We start from the raw sequence: 23219 nt of genomic DNA, 5'->3' as shown, positions 1-23219 counted from the left end.
CAGAGGTTAAAGTTTATCCCTAGTCTTTTTATTTTCTTCACTTCATTATAATGAGATGAAACAAAATCTTCTTTAAACTTTAATCTTGCTCAGTTTAAGCCACTCCTGGTTAAGCAAATGTCATACATTTCATTTACAGGATTGCGTTTTCCCAGACACTTCACAGTTACACACTGAAATAGAAGGAGAAATGCTGTTTTGGTGCTTCTGCAATTTGTGTAGTGCTGTCTCATGATCTTCTCTCCCTACTTTTAGTGGATTTTGTCTTTTTCCTAAACTCTTCTTAAAACCACTGTGGCCTTACGTACCTCCAAACTCTTCCAGAAACAAGGAATGCTTCTAATAAAAACAAAACATGTGGTTTATAGTCTCTTTTAAGAACATGAAATGCATAATCTTTGCCATAGGTTTATATTAAAGTTACGTGTTCAGAGTATTCCAACATCAAGTCCAAATACAGACTTGATTTTCCAGACTCGGCCCTGAAGTGAGGGAAAATTGACCAGTTCCTACTGTTCTGCACTCACTGGGCCTTCTCTTGAACAACCTCTAAGCTAAGGTCACAAGAGGATGAGTTTTAGCAAAACTATTCTTTAGGATTGGATTGTCTGAGACTTGTGTGCGGTGTAAGAAAATATCTTTCCTTAGAACAATATACTCTCTTTGGTGGCCCTGGAAGTCCAGCTGCTGAAGTAGGATTGAACAGGAACGAACAAATTTCATCTGGAGCAAATTATAGACACCTTTATTTCCTAATTAGAAAATGCATAATTGGGACAAATCATGTGACTGTAGGCAGAGATTTTTTTTGCACCACTAATTTTGCTTTAAACCATTCTTCAAATCTATTAGTCCAATAAATGTGACAAAAGTGTGTGGAAATCCCAGGTGCTTAGACTGACCGTCAGCCCATTCCTCTGATGGAAAGGATGCTGCTTCCTAGCTCTACACATCAGAAGAACACATTTCCTGCAGAAGTTCAATATTCTAGTCTGAATACTGCCCTTGTAATTTGACAAAAGATTATAAAACTAGATGCTGAGAGCTACTTAGAATGGTTCTCAGTGGTGTCTGGCTTTTAATCCTGTCTCCATGGATTCTATTCTGTGGTTATCCAAGGCACCCAACATTATTGATAACGGGGGTAATAGATATAAAAGCTTGAAATTGAAAGACTGAAATCCAATTCTGTTACTAACTATGTAACCTTAAGCAAGTCCTTAATCTCTCATAACTTCATAACTAAAATACAGATAAGTGTATTTAATTTTTAGATGACTAGAATTGTTAGAAAAATTTTAAAGGTATTATCATGCTTAGGGCAGTTTTTATACCTAACAGAAATTCAGTCAATGCTTCATGAAGAAATTGGCTTCATTCATTCCTTCAACAAATACTTATGGTGGGTCTACCTGGGGCCAGGATCTTATCTAATTATTTGGGATAAGTCAGTAAATAAAATAACAAAGTCCCTGCTCTGTTGAGGTTTATGTGTCTGAGTGTCTGTATGTGTGTTGTTTCCCCACATAATTAGCAAGTAAACGTATGAATAAGTTATTAGGTAGTGGTTTATGCTATTTTGAAAAAAACTGAAGAAATCTAAGAGAAGTAGAGAGTGACAAAAATAGGGTATAATTTTTAAGATACAGAGTTGTCTTCCAGGATAACGTGAGATTTTGGTAGAGGTCCAGATGAAATGAACCATATGTATATCGTAAGCATGCTTGTTTTGGGAAAGAGAAGAGGCTAGTGGGCCTGGGATGAAAAGACAAAGAAAGTCTTGGAAGGAAATGAGATCAGAGCGGATGTGGTGGGTGAGGTCGATACAGATTATAGAGTCTCACAGGTTGTTTTAAAGATTTTGGTTTTTACTTGAGCAATAATTTCAGGCAGTGGAGCGATGTGATATGATTTACGTTTTAAAAGGAACATTTTTGCTGCTACACAGTAGACCGTACAAGAGTGGGAATTAAAATTCAACAGGCTGCTGTAATGGTGAAGGTAACATAAAACTATGGCTTGGACCAGAATAGTAGCAGTGTAGGTGGTGGTTAGTAATCAGATTCGGATATATTTCTAAAGGCGTGGTAAGGGTGACTCCCGTGTTTTTAGCTTTGAGTAACTGTAAGAATGGGGATTCATATACTAATATGACAAAAACATGGTACAAACAAATTTTGGAGGGAAAATAAATAATTTGATTTTATAATGTTACATTTGAAGTGCCTTCGTTAATTTGGCTAAGAGGAGGGTTCAGGGCTAAAGATAGGAAATTGGGAGTAGTCAGCATATAGGTGGATTGGGCAGACCAGAGGGGAGGTTGGAATTTTGAAGCGCTAAACTTCTCAGGATCTGGAAGATGAGAAGGAATCCAGCAAAGGAAGCAGAGACAGGTTAAGAAATAAGAAATAGTCATGTCCTGGGTGCCAGGTGAAGATGTGTTTCAAGGAGAGAGTGGCTAAATGTATTGAACATTACTGATATGTCAAGTCAAATGAAGACTGATAATTGACCTCACTACCAACCAATCAGAATAATGTCCATGAGTTGATCATGCACCCTGAGACCCTGTCCCTCTCCTTGGCTTTAAAACCCCTTCCCTAAAAGCCATTGAGGAGTTTTGGGTCTTTTGAGCATTAGCTGCAGTGATCCTTGTTTAGTGCCTTGCAATAGATGCTGTACTTTCCTTCCCCACAATCTGGCATCAGTAGATTGGCTTTGCTGTGCATCGGGTCAGCAGACCCAGGTTTGTTCAGTAACGTAATGATGATTCAATATAAATGAAACATGGGTTTGTGTCCATAAACATGGAGACATTAACTTCTAAAACTCAACACCCATCCTGAGACAGATAACAGAGACAGTCAGAACAGTAGTACGGCTTCTTACACAAAGCCAAGATTAAATGCAATGCTGCGTCTGTAGAGACCACTAAAATTAGCATCAAATTAAGAAGGGTTGGTATCATCACTGTTTTTTAAACATTAGCTTGGATGTTCTGTTTTCTATAATAAGACATGGAACAGAAATAAGTATATAAATATTGGCGAGGAAGAAAACTGACCACTTTGTAGTTAAAAGCATATTTAATTTTTTATGACTAAAACATCAAAGCAATCACTTGAAAATTAAAAAAATGAAACGTGAATAAAGTGATAGATTAATATATAAAAATCAAAGGCATTCTTGTATGTAAAGAATGACTAAGGAGAAAAATGTAACAAAAGTTTAAAAGATACACTTCAATGTAGCGACAACACATCAAGTATTTGCATATTGGTAACCACTTCCTGGATCCCTTGGAGAGCACTGTGTGAGGTATATTGGAAAGTGATACCACTCTTTGCGATTTATATTGAGTCATTAAAATATTCATGCCCATTTATTATACTAATTCTATGGCTGGGAATTTGCCCTGAGGGAGTAATCCAAAGTGTGCGAAATGTTATACACAGAAAAGTTTCCAGTTCCCTAAGAGTAAAGTAAGAAATTTTCAAAATTCTCAGAAGTCGAGGAATAATTAAGCAAATATGGTTCATTCTTATGATGGAATATAATCTGATTCTTTTTTTTTTTTTTTTGATGTCAGGAGTGGGATATAATCTGATTCTTAAACACGATGCTTATAAGGATTCTTGTGTAAAGTGAAAAAGCATGCTACATTTTTGTTACAGTTTTAGTAAAAGTATATAAAATATTATTGGGAAAGTATTGGAGGGGGAAAAAAAAAAGCTTTAGAATGGGTAACTGATAATTCTATCATGCTAACACAATAAACAGTTTTCTCCTAATTTCCAAAATGTCTATAATTACTTTTATCTTAAAAAATGGAAACATACATATTTTTATTTATTTATCTGATTCATGTTTTAAAGTAACAGTACTGGAAATATTAACTTTTTTATTTTACTCTTTTTTATATCCTGCTACTACCTGAAAATTTTGAGTTAGAGTTTGTTAATTCTTTGTGTGTGTGTGTATGATATTTAAAAATATCTTCATTACATTTTACACAAGTAATAGAGTAAAGCAATCTGCTTGTAAATATAGTGACCAGCACGGAAAATACAGTTTGTGAGGAGTGAGACCTCTCTTCATCATACCCTTCTCTTGCCCTTGGCAGTACCATGTTTTGCCTCAGAAGTTAACCGATTAATGCATATCATTCCAAACATTCCTGTGAACTTATTTAAATTATTCCAGTGCATTTAAAAATAAACTGCATTGTATTATGCTGTACGAATTTTTTCTCTCTCAATATTGCAGTGTTTTCTGGATAGCTTTCTCTTTCAGCACCAGCCATTCGACCTCATTCCTCTAACTGCGAGACATCGGGAGAAGCAACTTCAGCGAAATCCTGATTAATGAACTGGTGGCGAAGCAGTTAAATTCTCCTTACCACTAGTGATTATGGTTAAATCTGCGGATTTCTTCCAGAATTTCGACCAGTTTTTCTGTCATGTTTTGTTTCCTGACTCTCTTGTCTGCCTGATGGAGCGTATCCTTTATTATGTGAAAGCCCTCTTATAACTGCATTTTGCTGCTGTCTGCTTTACCAGTCCTTCCTGGGTGCTGTGCCTTCCTCTGCTCCTCCTCCTTTCTCTTGTCTATTCTTTATTTCTTTTTTTTTTTCGGTGGGGGCCTCTCTGTTGTGGCCTCTCCCATTGCGGAGCACAGACTCCGGACGCGCAGGCTCAGCGGCCATGGCTCACGGGCCCAGCCGCTCCGCGGCATGTGGGATCCTCCTGGACCGGGGCACAAACCCGTGTCCCCTGCATCTGCAGGCGGACTCTCAACCACTGCGCCACCAGGGAAGCCCCTCTTGTCTATTCTTGATTTTGCACGTTTTAAAATTTTCAAATACTAATTGAACTGACCATACCTTTCTATTTTCAGGATGTTTTTCTTCTAACTTTTACTCATTCAACAAATCCTTACTGAGGCCTTAGTAAGTGCCTAAGTCATCAACAAACCCACTTTTGTTACTACAGTTACTCATCTTAAAGGAGTTCAGAGTTGCTGTTAGTAGGAAGGGCAATTAACCAGCATAGTATTTCTGGTTAGTTGAAATATATGCCTATCTTAGGATTAGGTGAAAACCAGTTGTTATTTCAAATTTTGCTATTGAAAAAAATTCTCTAAGTATGGTAAAGTTGGCATGGGTCTGGAATTATTGAAAGACTGGATTCTGGCTAACTAAGGTTTACCATAAATAATACTTTCAAATCTTTTATTGTTAAGAGCCTCTTGAAACCACATAATTCAATACCTCTTCTTTCATTCAGATATTCTTCTCTCATCTAGCAGTTGTGTTTACTGATACTGGTGGTGAATTGTTTAACCTTTTGAAACCATTTTTTGTAATTCTAGGGTGATATTTGCACATCCCTGGCTTTTTTTGTTTTAAAATAAACTATACAAAGCTTATTCCAGAATGTTAGTAAATGGGGGAAAGCAAGGAGCTGAGGGCAGACCAGCATTTTTACTAATTTGGGGGCCATTTAAAATTACAGTTTATACTGCAAACAGACTTCAAACCATTTGCTCATAAACACTGTAACATAAAAAAGTGAGCTTAACATTGCTTTAATATCTTATTTACTGCCATATTAGGAATGTTTTTCTAAAAGATCAATTTTACTGGCTTTGAACTAGACTAGAGACATTAAAGCCCATTGGGGAAAATAGCTTCCCTTAGAGCAGCAAGAAGAACGTCATGGAACACAGTGTAGCAGAGAAGTAATTCAGAAATTCGCAGCCAGTTAAGATCCTTATGAGTTACTTCAAAGATTCAGTAGGGTTCCTGAAGAAGACATAGGTTTTTTTTCTTTCTTTTTTTTTTTGCGGTACGCGGGCCTCTCACTGTTGTGGCCTCTCCCGTTGTGGAGCACAGGCTCTGGACGCGCAGGCTCAGCGGCCATGGCTCACGGGCCCAGCCGCTCCGCGGCACGTGGGATCTTCCCGCACCGGGGCACGAACCCGCGTCCCCTGCATCGGCAGGCGGACTCTCAACCACTGTGCCACCAGGGAAGCCCGGTGCTTTTTTTTAATCCTTAAATCGCTTTTCTTCTTTTCTGCTAACGAGTGATGGAATAGTGTCTCCGACCTGGTTGCCAAGAGGCTGATGGAAATGCCTTCTGTTCTGTTGCTTTTGGAAAGTAAGTGGTGTCATTACAGTAAAACAAATTTGATTTTCAGTTTAAGTTGTCGTTTTAGCATCTTGGCATCATTCTTGCCAAAGACCAACCCTTGTTTATTCTCTTGCATTACAATAAAAAAATGGAGATCTACTCACCAGGGAAAAGATGCCAGCGAGGCAAGACTGGAGGATGGGTAAGTCAAGACTCAAGGATGGGTAAGTGGATGAGAAAATGGAGACAGACTCACGGCCCTCTGTTAGATGTCTTACATGTACGTGGAAGCATGTACAAAATACCTTGTGCCTTAAAATATTTTATGTTACAATATGAACTATGGATGTATGTGTGTAAACTGTTGGAATTAGCTGCCACGTGAATGTTATGGGGACATCTGTAAAGTAAGAAATGGCAACACTGTTGGAAAGATGCTTTCCCTGTCTTAGAAGGTAGCAGGGGGATGGCTTTTTAATGGGTCTGTTTTGTTTAATTGGGAGATGCATAGAAATCACGAGCAGGTCCATAAGATGAAGAAAGATACTGTCTCTTTCATGGGAAACATGCTACAGTAGTGAGGAAAAACTGTTTTTAAGGTGTGCTAAATAATCAGACTTCACTGTCTCAGAGGAAGGGTAAAGTCTTGGTTTTTGTTAATTCAGCCAGGGGAGGTCTGGTTGCTTTTATTTGTTTGTTTGTTTATTTGTTTATTTATGGCTGCGTTGGGTCTTCGTTGCTGCACGCAGGCTTTCTCTAGTTGCGGCGAGTGGGGGCTACTCTTGGTTGCGGTGCGCGGGCTTCTCATTGCGGTGGCTTCTCTTGTTGCGGAGCACGGGCTCTAGGCGCCCGGGCTTCAGTAGTTGCGGCACACAGGCTCAATAGTTGTGGCTCGCGGCCTCTAGAGCGCAGGCTCAGTAGTTGTGGTGCACGGGCTTAGTTGCTCCGCGGCATGTGGAATCATCCGGACCAGGGCTCGAGCCCACGTCCCCTGCATTGGCAGGCGGATTCTTAACCACTGCGCCACCAGGGAAGTCCAGTCTGGTTGTTTTCAAGTGTCAAAGCTTTGCAGTTGTTGTATTTATTATAGGAGTTCTTAAGGCATTTAAAACACACACTTCACAGAGACTTGGATAAAATACTTATTTCTCACACATGCTGAAATGCGCGAAGTTTTATTTAAAGGCCGTGTCCATTCACTAGGGAGCATGTACATGTATGAGAACTTGTGAGTAGGTGGAGGCCAGGGATCCCAGTCAGGGGTGGTTGGAAGTAGGACAGATCTACTGAGCAGGAGTACGTGGAAGACAGAGATGCATTTCTTGGAGGTGGTAATAGAGCAATTTAAACCACCAAATAATCTCTTGCCTACACTTTGCAGGAAATAGCATAAAGATTCTTTTACCTGAGTGATACAGACAATTTGCCTTTTCTCTCCTTCATTTGTTTTAATGAACGCAAATCAAGAACTCAGCTCAGCCACCCTAGATACATGCTAGACAGAGAACATGGATTTAAAAGCAGTTTTTAAAAGTTAAAAAAGACTGTTCGACTACAAAGCATTTTCATTGTTCCCTCTCTGAGAACAGCTCAGCTGCCGTCCAGCATGGGATTGTACCCAAACGCTAAGCCCATCAGACTCCAGTGGGAGCAGCTCTAGAATAATCTGGCCCAAGCATCCTGGCCCAGCTTCGGCGCTCCTAGAGGTTCTGCAAAAGACCAGGAGGGCTGCCACTACACTGACCAACATTTGCTCTTCCCGGACGCACCCCGTGTTCACAGCCTTGGCTTTGAACACGGTTTGAGCTCCTCTTTCAGGCCCTGCAAACTCCTTTCAAGGTCCACCTCAAATGAAGGCTTCCTGGATCACCTGGTAAACTTGATCGCTCTCTGTTGCGTGTTCATAGCCCTCTGTTCACACCGCTGAAGCCTCTTATCAGTTCCCACCTTGGGGTCTGTCTCTACTCCGAGCACTGAGTCAAGAGGAGAGATGCTGACTGGCTCCTACTTGACATTCTCAGTCTTTATTCCGGTGCCTGGCAAGTAGGACCTGCTCAGGGGTTCCTCACTAGCTGGACTTTTATATACTTTTGACTTCCAGTTGGCTTTGACAACCAGGACGAGACCATGCCAACTTTGACCTGGATGGTTTGAGTCAAGATAGCACACATGACCTGAAAGAATGAAGGCTTGTCTCGAGAACAGAGACTTTTCCTGCTCTATTTGTTACCCGTATCACCTACTTGTATTTTACGCAAAAGATGTTATATTCTCTATAATAAATCATGTGTTGAGAAAAAGGTCCAGGCAGAACCTGCAGAGTTATATTCTTAATATATTGTGTCTTTTTTTCCCCCCCAAACACTACAAATTACTCACTCTTCTAACCAAGCAGGACCCTATGGGGGCTTCCAGGGACAGACCCCTTCTGCTGTAGCTCCTCTCTGAAGTACCCGGATAACAGTACCTGATGCACATTTCCTGAGTTGCTTTACAGATGTCAAAACCCCCCAGCAAATGGAAGACGTTAACTACTTGACGACCTTGAGCACGCAGCCCCAGGCCTCCTGGAGCCTAAGGACTGATAATGTTAAAGGCTGTGACACCGTTCTGCGACCTCACCATCAGCCAATCAGAGAACTGTGCACAAGCTGATCTCTACCCTGCGACACCCCCTCCCTCACCTGGCTTTTAAAAGTGCTTTGCCGAAACCCTTCGGGGAGCTCGGGGCTTTTGGGGGCGTGAGCCACCTCGTCTCTGTTCGGCCTTGCAATAAACCTTTCTCTGCTCCAAACTCTGACGTTCCGGTTTGGTTGTCCTCGCCGCGCATCGGGCACATGGACCTGCGCTCACACTCTGATTCCTGGATGGTACACTTGGGTGTAAATGTGAACTGGAAACACACTTTCTGAGTTAGAGTCTAGAAATGAAGGGACACTACCTGAGTTATGGTGTTTGCACTTCAAATAGCATTTATTTGGCTTCTCCAACACACAAACTGTGTGACCTTCGTATTGTTAATTACCTGAAAGGTCAGGAGGAAGAAATATGAGTCTCATTCAACTTGATCAATCTGTGGGGTCAAGAGGGCCGTTTGGGGTCCATAGTGGAGTTTTAGTCTGTAATTAAAAGAGTGGAGTCGGTCTTCACAGTATCAAGCAGTCAGATCAGACAGTTCAGGTCTGAAAATATCACACTGGGAACTGATTCAATGAGAGTGATCACTTACTTAAATATAGAATCTGTCTTCAAATATGGCCATTGGTTTATGGTGTTCTGTAAAATGAAGATTTGAAAATGAAAGCAAATCACAAAATGCTTTTACTTCCTATGTTATGCCCACTCTTCCCTATTCAGCCCCACGTAGCCAAAGCTGGTTTTTCATCTCTTTGCAGTTAATTTGGAATTTAAAGAATTAAACTCACAGTGCTTTAAGAAGACTCATCTTTTCCCTGTCCTAGGCCTTCACTTCACCTGTGCACAGCACACATCTGCACGCGCACACGCGCGCGCACACACAGACACACACACACACACTGCACTTTGATAGAACAGCATGGATTTGAGTAAAATTTTTAGGGTTTATTTATTTATTTTTTACATCTTTATTGGAGTATAATTGCTTTACAATGGTGTGCTAGTTTCTGCTTTATAACAAAGTGAATCAGTTATACATATACATATGTTCCCATAGCTCTTCCCTCTTGCGTCTCCCTCCCTCCCACCCTCCCTATCCCACCCCTCCAGGCGGTCACAAAGCACCGAGCTGATCTCCCTGTGCTATGCGGCTGCTTCCCACTAGCTATCTACCTTACGTTTGGTAGTGTATAAATGTCCATGCCTCTCTCGCGCTTTGTCACAGCTTACCCTTCCCCCTCCCCATATCCTCAAGTCCGTTCTCTAGTAGGTCTGTGTCTTTATTCCTGTCTTACCCCTAGGTCCTTCATGACATTTTTTTCCTTAAATTCCATATATATGTGTTAGCATACAGTATTTGTCTTTCTCTTTCTGACTTACTTCACTCTGTATGACAGACTCTAGGTCTATCTAGCTCATTACAAATAGCTCAATTTCGTTTCTTTTTATGGCTAATATTCCATTGTATATATATGTGCCACATCTTCTTTATCCATTCATCCGATGATGGACACTTAGGTTGTTTCCATCTCTGGGCTATTGTAAACAGAGCTGCAATGAACATTTTGGTACATGACTCTTTTTGAATTATGGTTTTCTCAGGGTATATTCCCAGTAGTGGGATTGCTGGGTCATATGGTAGTTCTATTTGTAGTTTTTAAAGGAACCTCCATACTGTTCTCCACAGTGGCTGTATCAATTTACATTCCCACCAGCAGTGCAAGAGTGTTCCCTTTTCTCCACACCCTCTCCAGCATTTATTGTTTCTAGATTTTTTAATGATGGCCATCCTGACTGGTGTGAGATGATATCTCATTGTAGTTTTGATTTGCGTTTCTCTAATGATTAATGATGTTGAGCATTCTTTCATGTGTTTGTTGGCAGTCTGTATATCTTCTTTGGAGAAATGTCTATTTAGGTCTTCTGCCCATTTTTGGATTGGGTTGTTTGGTTTTTTGTTATTGAGCTGCATGAGCTGCTTATAAATTTTGGAGATTAATCCTTTGTCAGTTGCTTCATTTGCAAATATTTTCTCCCATTCTGAGGGCTGTCTTTTCCTCTTGTTTATGGTTTCCTTTGCTGTGCAAAAGCTTTGAAGTTTCATTAGGTCCCATTTGTTTATTTTTGTTTTTATTTCCATTTCTCTAGGAGGTGGGTCAAAAAGGATCTTGCTGTGATTTATGTCATAGAGTGTTCTGCCTGTGTTTTCCTCTAAGAGCTTGATAGTTTCTGGCCTTACATTAAGGTCTTTAATCCATTTTGAGCTTACTTTTGTGTATGGTGTTAGGGAGTGATCTAATCTCATACTTATACATGTATCTGTCCAGTTTTCCCAGCACCACTTTTTTTTTTTTTTTTTTTTTTTTGTGGTACGCGGGCCTCTCACTGCTGTGGCCTCTCCCGTTGTGGAGCACAGGCTCCGGACGCGCAGGCTCAGCGGCCATGGCTCACGGGCCCAGCCGCTCCGCGGCATGTGGGATCTTCCCGGACCGGGGCACGAACCCATGTCCCCTGCATCGGCAGGTGGACTCTCAACCATTGCGCCACCAGGGAAGCCCCCAGCACCACTTCTTGAAGAGGCTGTCCTTTCTCCACTCTACATTCCTGCCTCCTTTATCAAAGATAAGGTGACCACATCTGCGTGGGTTTATCTCTGGGCTTTCTGTCCTGTTCCATTGATCTATCTTTCTGTTTTTGTGCCAATACCATACTGTCTTGATTACTGTAGCTTTGTAATATAGTCTGAAGTCAGGGAGCCTGATTCCTCCAGCTTCATTTTTCGTTCTCAAGATTGCTTTGGCTATTTGGGGTCTTTTGTGTTTCCATACAAATTGTGAAAGTTTTTGTTCTAGTTCTGTGAAAAATGCCAGTGGTAGTTTGATAGGGATTGCATTGAATCTGTAGATTGCTTTGGGGAGTACAGTCATTTTCACAGTGTTGATTCTTCCAATCCAAGAATATGGTATATCTCTCCATCTATTTGTATCATCTTTAATTTCTTTCATCCGTGTCTCATAGTTTTCTGCATACAGGTCGTTTGTCTCCTTAGGTAGGTTTATTCCTAGATATTTTATTCTTTTTGTTGCAATGGTAAATGGGAGTGTTTTCTTGATTTCAATTTCAGATTTTTCATCATTAGTGTATAGGAATGCCAGAAATTTCTGTGCATTAATTTTGTATCCTGCTACTTTACCAAAATCATTGATTAGCTCTAGTAGTTTTCTGGTGGCATCTTTAGGATTCTCTGTGTATAGTATCATGTCATCTGCAAACAGTGACAGCTTTACTTCTTCTTTTCTGATTTGAATACCGTTTATTTCCTTTTCTTCTATGATTGCTGTGGCTAAAACTTCCAAAACTATGTTGAATAAGAGTGGTGACAGTGGGCAACCTTGTCTTGTTCCTGATCTTAGTGGAAATGCTTTCAGTTTTTCACCATTGAGGACAATGTAGGTTGTGGGTTTGTCATATATGGCCTTTATTATGTTGAGGAAAGTTCCCTCTATGCCTACTTTCTGCAGGGTTTTTATCATAAATGGGTGTTGAATTTTGTCAAAAGCTTTCTCTGCATCTACTGAAATGATCATATGGTTTTTCTTCAATTTGTTAATATGGTGTACCACGTTGATTGATTTGCGTATATTGAAGAATCCTTGCATTCCTGGAATAAACCCCACTTGATCATGGTGTATGATCCGTTTAATGTGCTGTTGGATTCTGTTTGCTAGTATATTTTGAGGATTTTTGCATCTATGTTCATCAGTGATATTGGCCTGGAGTTTTCTTTCTTTGTGACATCCTTGTCTGGTTTTGGTATCAGGGTGATGGTGGCCTTGTAGAATGAGTTTGGGAGTGTTCCTCCCTCTGCTATATTTTGGAAGAGTTTGAGAAGGATAGGTGTTAACTCTTCTCTAAATGTTTGGTAGAATTCGCCTGTGAAGCCATCTGGTCCTGGGCTTTTGTTTGTTGGAAGATTTTTAATCACAATTTCAATTACAGTGCTTGTGATTGGTCTGTTCATATTTTCTGTTTCTTCCTGATTCAGTCTTGGCAGGTTGTGCATTTCTAAGAATTTGTCCGTTTCTTCCAGGTTGTCCATTTTATTGGCATAGAGTTGCTTGTAGTAATCTCTCATGATCCTTTGTATTTCTGCAGTGTCAGTTGTTATGTCTCCTTTTTCATTTCTAATTCTATTGAGTCTTCTCCCTTTTTTTCTTGATGTGTCTGGCTAACGATTTATCACTTTTGTTTATCTTCTCAAAGAACCAGCTTTTAGTTTTATTGATCTTTGCTATCATTTCCTTCATTTCTTTTTCATTTATTTCTGATCTGATTTTTATGATTTCTTTCCTTCTGCTAACTTTGGGGGTTTTTTGTTCTTTTTTCTCTAATCGCTTTAGGTGCAAGGTTAGGTTGTTTATTCGAGATGTTTCCTGTTTCTTGAGGTAGGATTGTATTGCTATAAACTTCCCTCTTAGAACTGCTTTTGCTGCATCCTATAGATTTTGGGTCATCGTGTCTCCATTGTCATTTGTTTCTAGGTATTTTTTTATTTCCTCTTTGATTTCTTCAGTGATCACTTCATTATTAAGTAGTGTATTGTTTAGCTTCCATGTGTTTGTATTTTTTACAGATCTTTTCCTGTAATTGATATCTAGTCTCATAGCGTTGTTGTCGGAAAAAATACTTGATACAATTTCAATTTTCTTAAATATACCAAGGCTTGATTTGTGACCCAAGATATGATCTATCCTGGAGAATGTTCCATGAGCACTTGAGAAAAATGTGTATTCTGTTGCTTTTGGATGGAATGTCCTATAAATATCAATTAAGTCCATCTTGTTTAATGTATCATTTAAAGCTTGTTTCTCCTTATTTATTTTCATTTTGGATGATCTGTCCATTGGTGAAAGTGGGGTGTTAAAGTCCCCTACTATGAATGTGTTACTGTTGATTTCCCTTTTTATGGCTGTTAATATTTGCCTTATGTATTGAGGTGCTCATATGTTGGGTGCATAAATATTTACAATTGTTATATCTTCTTCTTGGATCGATCCCTTGATCATTATGTAGTGTCCTTCTTTGTCTCTTCTAATAGTCTTTATTTTAAAGTCTATTTTGTCTGATATGAGAATTGCTACTCCAGCTTTCTTTTGGTTTCCATTTGCATGAAATATCTTTTTCCATCCCCTCACTTTCAGTCTGTATGTGTCTCTAGGTCTGAAGTTGGTCTCTTGCAGACAGCAAATATATGGGTCTTGTTTTTGTGTCCATTCAGCCAATCTGTGTCTTTTGGTGGGAGCATTTAGTCCATTTACATTTAAGATAATTATTGATATGTATGTTCCTATTCCCATTTTCTTAACTGTTTTGGGTTCGTTATTGTAGGTCTTTTCCTTCTCCTGTGTTTCTTGCCTAGAGAAGTTTTTTAGCAGTTGTTGTAGAGCTGGTTTGGTGGTGCTGAACTCTCAGCTTTTGCTTGTCTGTAAAGGTTTTAATTTCTCCATCAAATATGAATGAGATCCTTGCTGGGTAGAGTAATCTTGGTTGCAGGTTTTTCTCCTTCATCACTTTAAATATGTCCTGCCACTCCCTTCTGGCTTGCAGAGTTTCTGCTGAAAGATCAGCTGTTAACCTTATGGGGATTCCCTTGTGTGTTATTTGTTGTTTTTCCCTTCCTGCTTTTAATATGTTTTCTTTGTATTTAATTTTTGACAGTTTGATTAATATGTGTCTTGGCATATTTCTCCTTGGATTTATCCTGTATGGGACTCTCTGTGCTTCCTGGACTTGATTAACTATTTCCTTTCCCATATTAGGGAAGTTTTCAACTATAATCTCTTCAAATATTTTCTCAGTCCCTTTCTTTTTCTCTTCTTCTTCTGGAACCCCTATAATTCGAATGTTGGTGAGTTTAATGTTGTCCCAGAGGTCTCTGAGACTGTCCTCAGTTCTTTTCATTCTTTTTTCTTTATTCTGCTCTGCAGTAGTTATTTCCACTATTTTATCTTCCAGGTCACTTATCCGTTCTTCTGCCTCAGTTATTCTGCTATTGATCCCATCTAGAGTATTTTTCATTTCATTTATTGTGTTGTTCATCGTTGTTTGTTTCATCTTTAGTTCTTCTAAGTCCTTGTTAAATGTTTCTTGCATTTTGTCTATTCTATTTCCAAGATTTTGGGTCATCTTTACTATCATTATTCTGAATTCTTTTTCAGGTAGACTGCCTATTTCATCTTCATTTGTTAGGTCTGGTGGGTTTTTATCTTGCTCCTTCATCTGCTCTGTGTTTTTCTGTCTTCTCATTTTGCTTATCTTACTGTGTTTGGGGTCTCCTTTTTGCAGGCTGCAGGTTTGTAGTCCCCGTTGTTTTTGGTGTCTGTCCCCAGTGGCTAAGGTTGGTTCAGTGGGTTGTGTAGGCTTCCTGGTGGAGGGGACTAGTGCCTGTGTTCTGGTGGATGAGCCTGGATCTTGTCTTTCTGGGGGGCAGGTCCACGTCTGGTGGTGTGTTTTGGAGTGTCTGTAGACTTATTATGATTTTAGACAGCCTCTCTGCTAATGGGTGGGGTTATGTTCCTGTCTTGCTAGTTGTTTGGCATAGGATGTCCAGCACTGTAGCTTTCTGGTCGTTGAGTGAAGCTGGGTGCTGGTGTTGAGATGGAGATCTCTGGGAGATTTTCGCTGTTTGATATTATGTGGAGCTGGGAGGTCTCTTGTGGACCAGTGTCCTGAAGTTGGCTCTCCCTCCTCAGAGGCACAGCACTGACTCCTGGCTGCTGCACCAAGAGCCTTTCATCCACATGGCTCAGAATAAAAGGGAGAAAAAGTAGAAAGAAAGAATTAGTAGAAGTAGAAAGAGAGAAAGAAAGAAAGAAAGGAGGGAGGGAGGGAGAGAGGAAGGAAGGAAGGAGGGAAGGAAGAAAAAAAGAAGATAAAGTAAAATAAAATAAAGTAAGATAAAATATAATAAAGTTATTAAAATAAAAAATAATTATTAAGAGAAGAAAAAAAATTTAAAAAACAACAAAAAAACGGACGGATAGAACCCTAAGACAAATGGTGGACGCAAAGCTATACAGACAAAATCTCACACAGAAGCATACACACACACACTAACAAAAAGAGGAAAAGGGGAAAAACTAATAAATCTTGCTCTCAAGTCCACCTCCTCAGTTTGGGCTGATTCGTTGTCTATTCAGGTATTCAACATATGCAGGTACATCAAGTTGATTGTGGAGCTTTAATCCGCTGCTTCTGAGGCTGGTGGGAGAGATTTCCCTTTCTCTTCTTTGTTCACACAGCTCCCGGGGCTCAGCTTTGGATTTGGCCCCGCCTCTGCGTGTAGGTCGCCGGAGGGCGTCTGTTCTTCTCTCAGACAGGATGGGGTTAAAGGAGCTGCTGATTCGGGGGCACTGGCTCACTCAGGCCGGGGGGGGGGGGGGGGGGGAGGGAGGGGCACGGAGTGGAGGGCGGGCCTGCGGCGGCAGAGGCCAGTGTGACGTTACGCCGGCGTGACATTGCGTCGGCGTGACGTTGCATCAGCCTGAGGCGCGCCGTGCGTGACGTTGCACCAGGCGTGCCGTGCGTTCTCCCGGAGGAGTTGACCGTGGATCCCGGGACCCTGGCAGTGGCGGGCTGCACAGGCTCCCCGGAAGGGGGGCGTGGAGAGTGACCTGTGCTCGCACACAGGCTTCTTGGGGGCGGCAGCAGCAGCCTTAGCGTCTCATGTCCGTCTCTGGGGTCCGCGCTTTTAGCCGCGGCTCGCGCCCGTCTCTGGAGCTCCTTTAAGCAGCGCTCTCAATCCCCTCTCCTCGCGCACCAGGAAACAAAGAGGTAAGAAAAAGTCTCTTGCCTCTTCGGCAGGTGCAGACTTTTCCCCGGACTCCCTCCCGGCCAGCCATGGCGCACTAACACCCTGCAGGCTGTGTTCACGCCGCCAACCCCAGTCCTCTCCCTGCGCTCCGACCGAAGCCCGAGGCTCAGCTCCAAGCCCCGCCCGCCCCGGCGGGTGAGCAGACAAGCCTCTCGGGCGGTGAGTGCCGGTCGGCCCTGATGCTCTGTGCCGGAAGCTCTCCGCTTTGCCTTCTGCACCCCTGCGGCTGCGCTCTTCTCCGTGGCTCTGAGGCTTCCCCCCTCTGCCACCCGCAGTCTCCTTCACGGCTCCATCCCACTGGTGCAGGTGCCGTCCCTATTCTTTTGTCTCTGTTTATTCTTTTTTCTTTTGTCCTACCCAGGTATGTGGTGGGGTTTCTTGCCTTTTGGGAGGTCTGAGGTCTTCTGCCAGCGTTCAGTAGGTGTTCTGTAGGAGTTGTTCCACGTGTAGATGTATTTCTGGTGTATCTGTGGGGAGGAAGGTGATCTCCGCGTCTTACTCTTCCGCCATCTTCCCGGAAGCCGGCCAGGGTTTATTTTAAGGTAGATTGTTCTAAAACATTTTAGAGAAGTTCATGCGCTCAAACTTTCAGGGTTATATTTTATTCTGGTGCCACATTCTTGCAAAAATTAGGGTAAATTTGTAGCTCATTTTATATTCATCCTTAAATTATAGCAAACAGGGACTTGGCCAAAAATACAAACGAACCCGGGGGTGGGGTGAGGTGAGCGGGGTCGGCACCGTCCTGGGTACCCTTCCCCACGCTCTCAGTCCAAGATCCTCACTAGGCTTCTCTTTCCACATCTTTCCTACTAGAAATTATTTAATTAAAATCGCATTTGCTACTTCTGATCCTGGTGGTTTTGCACTAAGTGGACATCCATTTTAGTTTTTAAAATAAGCAATTTTTACTGAGAACTGTTGTTTATGTATCATTAATGTCACACTTTATTAAATTTTTCCATTGACTTATTTCCATCAGTAACTTCATTTCTAAAAGCAGAAGCAAATCACAGAGCGCTGCCTTTGCACTCACGCAGGGTGTGCTGTTCCCCCCGTTCTAAAGGATTTATGTCTTCTGTGGCTTCAGATGCCTCAGCGTTACAATGTCCACTGGTCTTCATTACACTGACACTGTTTCAAGTTTAACAAAATGTTCTTTTTAAGAACTTTAAAAGTCAATTTGATGAGCAGTTGAACCACCGAGGTAAAAAAAAGTCACAAACAATAGGTAGATGGTACCTGTAGAATGTATATAGATGTGGGAAAAAGTGTAGAGAACTGAGGCTCTCTGAAAGTAATAATAAAAAATGGAAGGCTCCTTTTGATTTTATACCAACTTTATCTCTATTGCTCACTACTTATGTAAATGATCAGCTCTACAGAAGAAAAGGACTTAGGAACTTTATTCAATTTGGGCAAAAATAGGAGACAATAAAACTGAAAAAGAGAACGCACTGGAAACCAGGCTGGGGAATGTTAATTTGTTAAAAGTGTCAGGTTACTCAAAACTGAAATAAAAATGAAAAAAGTCAAATGGGACAAAAAAAGCTTAGAAAGAAAATCTCAGTGTTCAATACATCTTATGAAGAATGATTGTGTGTGTGTGTGTGTACTCAGGCACATTTTAATGCAGAACTGGATAAACTACTGGCGCTGTGGTTTGTTTGGGGTAAAATGTCAACTTGTCAAGTTTGTTTTCATTTCCAAGTAATTCATCTTCTCGTCTTGTGCTTTTTCTGTGGTGGCGTTCTCCCTGGAGACGTGTTAAAATGAAATGCCTTTAAATATTTATTAGAGAGTCCTATACAATTTTGAAATTTCATTTCCTTTAAATCATCTTTGTTTCTTTTGGTGGAGTTTATGGTATTGTAACTTTAAAAATTCCCTTCTTATGATAGCTTTCACTTAGCAAAGAATTTGGATAAAGTCAACTTTATTATTTTTCATTTGTTAATTAGTTATGGTCAATAATTTCATTATTTCCTCCTATAAATATTGCCATTATTTCCAGAGACATTTTTGTCTCTAGGGGAAGAAATGCTGACCTTAGAGAAGTTCTTTGTGTCATTTTGTCATTTTGTTCACCTGTCCCGCCAGGTGAACTAAGCCACAGTTTATAATGGGTGAGCCTTGCCTTGGGATCACACATGCAGAGATTCTGTCTATTATCAGAGTCTAGCAACTGGAATGAAGGTCAACTTCATAAAAAATTCAGTTATTATCTCCAGGTCCTATAAAAATACTGGCTTCTTGATAAAGCATGCTCCATGTTCTGGACTTTCTAAACATCTTTGGCTAACTTCCTATGTTACTTTGCCTTTGTCACCTGGAATTTGGTGTACAGTCATCCCAGGAATTCCAGCGGATACCAAAATCCACAGATGCTCAAGTCCCTTATGTAAAAGGGTGTAGTGTCGTCTGGCCCTCTGTACCCTCCGGTTCTGCATCCCCAGATCTGCAGATTCACGTATGCAGAACCCATGGGCACTGAGGACCGGACAGTATTACAAAAGGATGTCATCTCCATAGTTGTGAAAAATCAGTGTGTAACTTTGTCCAGTGCTTCGAAACAGAAGGGACAGCCAATAGGAGTTTTTGGAATGCCGTGCTTTCTTTGGTTGAGCGAGACCTAACTTGTGTGGATATATCCTTGGGGGTGGGTTGTAAGGTGAAGGTTAGGGGTGATGAAGGTATTCTGTATCCTGCACAAGAGGCCGGAGCAGAAGCCGAGCGCATTGTCATTTCACAACGGCAGAGATACCTCAAAGAGAAAAAAGAGTTTGCAGATCCACTCTGCACTGGCAGACTGTCCTCAGAGGTGCTGCTTTAGTGCATAATTTAGACGTCAGGGACAGGTGCGTCTCAGAGATTTTCCTGGCGGGTGAAGTGACAAATCCCAGGGCAAAAGGAGATTTAGGAGGTTGTGTGGAGATCTGAGGGGTGGAGGGTGGATTTAGGAGGGGTGGAGAGGAGGAAATACCCCAGTTCAGGAGAGTAAAGCTAACAGTCAAGTTCACCCTTATGCAGATCCCACGTGAAGGATGTAAGTTTTCTCTTTGTCTTTCCCTTGAACTCAGCACTCGGTCATATTAGGCATCTGGTTTAAAAGTTTTATTTTACATTGCAATTCTCCATAGATGTCTCTGAAACTCCAGTAAAATTTGTTCCCTTACACAGGCAGTGGGGTCACAGAGGTTTGAGCACAGGTACATAAAGGAAGGTGTGGCCTCCCTGCTGGAGCCTCTGTAAGACCCTGGGGCAGCAGATGGGGAAGGGGGAAGGATTCCTACCACTGTCCAGGCTGCTCTCTACAGGACCAGAGGCTCAAGGCAGTGGAAAGAAGAGGACAGAGAAGCTACCACAGGGAGAGACTCAGTGGACGTGAGATAATCTGCCTCTGTTTCCCCAAACGTCAGAGGGATGCCAAGGAGGGAGGAGGGTGCACTGAGGCATAATGAGCAGGCGGGCACCTGGGAGACAGGCAGATGGATGAATACATAGAGGTGTGTATAGGTAGATGAACATGGACGCGTATATACAGGTAGAGCTGTGAATTTATGTGTGTATGTAAAGATGGGTAGGTAATCGATAGAGATACGTATAGATAGATACAGAGATGTGTTTATAGATGCGCATAGATAGGTACAGATAGATAGATGCCTTCCACACCAATTGCGACACCACCACCGACTAATACCCTCCCGCCGCCTTGGGAGAACAGATCCATGTGTAAGTATGGCTGAGTCGCCTTGCTGTGCACCTGAAACTATCACAACATTGGTAATCGGCTCTACTCCAACATAAAATAAAAAGTTAAAAACAAATACTTTCCCACTGCCTTTAATCTCCCATTCCCCAAAGCATCCCCTGGAGAAAGCAGAAGCAGAGGGAAAAAGGGAAGAGTTAAAGGACAAACCTGTCACAGGCTGGGTTTTCTGGAAGCAGATGCTGAGAGGGAGCGTGGGCGGCAGGCTTTTTGGGGAGATCATCCGCTCTGAAACGAGGAGGAAGAAGCAGCTCCCCGCAGAGCTCGAGGCCGGCCCAAGCGAGGCTCTGCGCACCTGAGGGGAGACCACGCTGGCGCCGCCGGGTTTGGGCCCGCTGGGCCTCCACGCCGCGGGCGGACCAGCGGCCTCCGGAAGGGCGAGGCCCCAGGTGGCTTCCTGCTGCCGACTCTGCTGTCCACACCCCGCAGCTGGGCAGGCGTCCCCCCATCCCGACTTCCCTGCAGGTCTCGGGACCGGGAACCCTGACACCTGGGGGGCTCTGAACCGGGTGTGAGACTGAAGTTTGCCTCTGGTTGTTTGGAAGAGTCCTGCCTGAAAGTGAGACTTCATTACCCAAATGAGACGTAGGGAGAACTAAAAGTAGAGATACAGGGAAGGGACAGGAGGACGGAGATTCCACAGAACACATTTTAAGGCAATAGCGGGAGAAAAATAAAACTGCTTCCTGTCTGGACTCTTCAAAAGTTTGACCCACGCGAGAGATCGAGTCAATGGCCTCAATTCCCTTCCCCACCGCCCTGCATGCTCTCTTCCCTGTGACTTTCCGTTCTTTGCGTTGTAGATTCGAGCTGTCTCTCTCCATCCTTCGCCCGCATGGCTTGCTTTGGGCAATAGAATGAGGCAGAGGTGACGGTGTTGTTCCTCCAACCTCGATCCCAGGAGTCCTCAAAGCTCCTGCCCGGCTTTGCCCGTTTGCCATCGCCGTGAGCAGGGCCCACTGGTGTTTGCCCACTGGTCCCAGCAGGAAAATGGGGCAGAGCCGCAGAGGCTAAGCTGCCCCAGCCAATCCCAGCAAAGAATAATCTACAGTCCCTGCAGACATGTAACTGCAGGTAATTTCCACCAACCTCTAGCCGACCCACAGATGCACGACGCATTATAATAAACTATTGTATTAAGCCTCTTAGTTTTGGGGTGGTCTCATATAGCGACAGATAACTGGATACAGCTCATTAGAATAAATATATTCCTGTTATATTTCTGTGTAACACATCAGGGTTGGTGCTAGGAGTGGAAATGTTATTTACTCTTTTTTGTGTGTGTGTTGAGTAGTTCGTTCACATCTGTGAATTTGTTAGAGCTGTGTTGAGACTGGCTTTGCATTTTGTAATGATAGTGAACAACCTCAAAGGCGCAGAACCCAAACATTGAGAAGCCCGGCCATTTTCCACTTACTCTTAAGTTGACTAATTTATTATTCCAATAAAATATTTACACAAATTTTAGTTATTCCGACAGTCATATCTGCTTTGCACGACTTCCTGAAATAATCACAGAAATGTCGGTGTTAGAAGGGAAGTGGAGGGTCGTCTAGGTCAGTGATGATGAATATTTTCTTAGTTTCTTTGACAATTTAATGGAAGCGCTGCACTCTCTTCTCAGAAGGAAAATACATACAGAAGATACTTTGCACACAATTTAAGGGGAAGGATTTCCTGGAGCCCCTGAAGCTCATGTATGCACCTGGGTTCAAACGCTGCGACGCCTGACCAAAAGCACAGAGTGCCTTTTTCCAGGTGCAGCCAACATTAGCCTGAAGTAGGGAGATTAAACTTAGGCTGTCTTAACAAGCAAAAAACCGGAGCAGGTGATGAATTTGAACCAAATAGATCATTGTATTTGATCACTTGGGCTGAACTCTTCTTTCAGTCCGAGTATAATTTCTCCGACTCCCTCCTGCACTGTGGTGGTGTAGATAGAGGTTCATTTTAATTCTCTTGGCAAAGGGTCAGCTCATTAAATCAAGTGATTCTTCACTCTCTTCAGGACGCTTTTCTCTGGCCCAAAGTTTTCTTTCTGACAATTTCCCGGGCAGCAACTTTATGAACACATAGGGCACCACCAACGTGAATGTGGGTGAGAATCGATGCATGGAAATCGCCATCTGTGGCCAGAGGAACAAGCTCCAGAGGACCTGGAACAGTCCAGGCATATTTTATTGGATTTTGTTTTCACAGTCCAACCTGACAGAATAAAATATCAAAGATCTGTTATTTTAATAAAGCTTTTTACTTTGAGATCTTTGATAATATTGCCTTGAACAACTTTTACGTCTTCTTTTATATTTTTAATATCTGTGGTAAAAAGAAGAGCCTGTAAAAATAGAAATTTTCTTCTTAGAGGAGAAAAGACAGTCTCTAGATCATCATTTCCCAGGGCCACGGCAGTGGTTCACAGGTTTATTACGATCGTTCTCAACGTTAGTCTCACCTGGGAACGTTAAGCCATATGTTCAGACTCAGCCCCGCACAGACTAAGCTCTAAAGAGAGAGGAAGAAGACCCAGATGCTCTTTCCAGAACATCGTGTTCTAGTTCGGAGGAAATAAAGTTAGCAGCCTGGGGGCCAGTTTGGCCTTAAGATGAACAGTATGTTTAGCCCATACAGAGTTGGTCTCCCAAATTCTAAATGGCAACAAGTGCTGCTATTCCACTGTACTCCATTACATTAAGCTAATGTACACTAAGCAGCGTTAAAAAAACAGACATACAGCAACAATGAGCCCAGATTGCATATGACAACCGTCGGCTGGGCAATGCTCCTCCTTTAGAAGCTGCAGACTCTCAGC

The sequence above is a fragment of the Delphinus delphis genome, chromosome 17 (assembly GCF_949987515.2).
Source record: "Delphinus delphis chromosome 17, mDelDel1.2, whole genome shotgun sequence".
Lineage (NCBI taxonomy): Eukaryota > Metazoa > Chordata > Mammalia > Artiodactyla > Delphinidae > Delphinus > Delphinus delphis.
The sequence above is the reverse complement of the archived record's forward strand: the minus strand, read 5'-3'. Positions refer to the sequence as shown.